Here is a 1896-nt window from a genome sequence, read left to right as displayed (position 1 = left end):
GGCGGGGGCGGCTGAGGGTGGGGCTGCTCGACAGTAGGAGACAAATAGAGGAAGCGGAGAGGGGAGGAGGGAGGGGGTGCGGCGGACCTGTACGGCCCGGACCTAAAGCGCACCCTCGGAGGATGGGGTGAGCGAGTGAGAGAGAGAGGGGGTGAGTGTGCGAGCGACGAAGAGAGAGAGAGATAGAGAACCCGACAAAGAGAGAGCAGGAGAGACACGGAGCGAGAGAGAGGGAGGATTGTGTGGAGGGAGGAAGGGATGCCGGTGGTGGGGGCGGGCCGCGCGAGGGGAGGGTGGTCGAGGCGTTGATGGCTTGCGGGGGAGGGTGCTCGCCTCGCCTCGCGCGCGGCCGGGCCCAGGGCCGGGCCCGAGGGTGCTTGCAGGGGATGTCCGCGCAGGCGCACCCTCGCCCTCGTCCCTTCCACCCCCGCCGCGCCCGGCCCGGACGGGGCGGCCTGCCTGGGCCGCGGGGTGATGCTGGCTGGTTCAGTCGCCCCTGAGCCTCGCCCGCGACAGGGTGGAGGAGGAGGGACACCACCACCAGCGCAGCGCAGCGCCGCCCCTGTGCCGGCAGAGCCTGGCAGGGCCTGTCAGAGTAGCAGTCACCCCAGTCGGCGCTCCGGCCGCCCGGCCGGCAGGGACCCCGTCGGACTCGTGCCAGCACCCACCGCCATGTAAGAGAGCGACCGTAGTGTGCACTGTATTTACTGTTCTAGACGATTTGTTCCGTCCCGGATCTTATCACCGTCTATTTTACATGTGTGTTAGTTTTTCTCTTTTTTAAAACCCGGTGCGGTTCTAGTTTTGGTTCATCTTTGACTAGTATTTAAAGATTTAAGTCTTTCCTCGGTACCCACTGCATCGTAGGCTACAGTTCTCCAACCCCTGTGTGTTCTCCGCACCTCTTTTTTTTACGCCGTTACAATTTTTCCCCCTCGGTTCCCCCGCACTTCTATGCAGCCGCCGGGCCATGGGCCTTTCTTTACCCCGTTCCTGCGCCACTTTTCTCCAGGCGCTGGAGCTTTTGCTCTCCAGTCTCCAGCAGCCTCATCACGCTGGAGAACCCCTTTGCGCGGCTCGGCAATCCTCGAGGGGGGCGGCGGCGAGCGTGGCTGGACGTTCGCCGCCTGCTGCCAAGCCCAAGTCCCTCTTGGTTTCGGCCGTTCAGCCCCTCACCGTCTCCTCTCACCCTATTCCACACACTCTCTCTCTGTCCCTCCCCCTCTTTTGGTCTCTCTTTGCTGGACTGGCCCTCGCCACCGTTGCTGTGTCGATAACACACGTGTCGTAAATTGTCGCTCTGCCGCGTACTTTTTTTTTTTTTTTTAAGTGTGTTTTTTGTGCGTTGGTCCTTCCCTTGGCTCCGCCCCGCGCCACGGCCATCAGGTGGGCATATTATTTGTGTCTCTTTGCCTGTGTCAGTTTCCGATTGGTCCGTTTCGCGGACCTATACCCCGCGGCTCTCCCCTGCCTCTCCTCTCCCTCCCTGTCTCCCCCACCCCACCCCTCTCTCGCTCACTTCGCCTCTTGCGCTCTCCAATAATGGATGTTATGGGCGGAGAGGCGATACGATAACGTAACTGCCGTAGTAACTGCATAAGTCTTGTGTAACAGTTATCTACGCCGAGTTACCTCGCGCTCTGAGCCAGCCCGGGGGCGGTGGCTCCTCTGCTCGCCTTCGGCGGCCCGGTCCGGAGCGCCGGCTCCCGGGCCGCCGCGGCGCCTCTCGTCTCTATTTTCCGGTGCTTGGCGTGCTTCCGGCTTCCGGTCGCCCCGCTCCTCCGGGAGCCGAGGCGCGAGCGAGCGCGGGGCGAGAGGGTAAAGGGGTCGAGCGCTTTGGCGCGGAGCGGCGCCGTCCTGCTGCGAGCGGCACAGGCCCCCGGCCCGGCCCTATCG

At 63.4% G+C, this 1896-nt stretch overlaps 1 protein-coding gene across 12 annotated transcripts in view; it reads left to right on the top strand.

The window, feature by feature from the left end:
- Positions 1 to 1896, top strand: part of LOC113209115 (talin-1) — a 45944-nt gene that overhangs the window by 15288 nt on the left and 28760 nt on the right. The window contains exon 1 of one of the 12 annotated variants that reach the window (XM_052269023.1): positions 511 to 674. The exons of 10 other annotated variants lie outside the window; for them this stretch is intronic. The gene's annotated coding sequence lies outside the window, so the exon portion shown is untranslated. Of the gene's footprint in view, positions 1 to 510; positions 675 to 1896 lie in introns of those variants that run through there. One more of the 12 variants, XM_052269019.1, reaches the window with a different exon arrangement.

Source organism: Frankliniella occidentalis, unplaced genomic scaffold (assembly GCF_000697945.3).
Source record: "Frankliniella occidentalis isolate FOCC.00 unplaced genomic scaffold, Focc_3.1 Scaffold80, whole genome shotgun sequence".
Classification (NCBI taxonomy): domain Eukaryota; kingdom Metazoa; phylum Arthropoda; class Insecta; order Thysanoptera; family Thripidae; genus Frankliniella; species Frankliniella occidentalis.
Note: the sequence above shows the minus strand (reverse complement) of the source record. Positions and strands in the feature narration are given on the sequence as shown.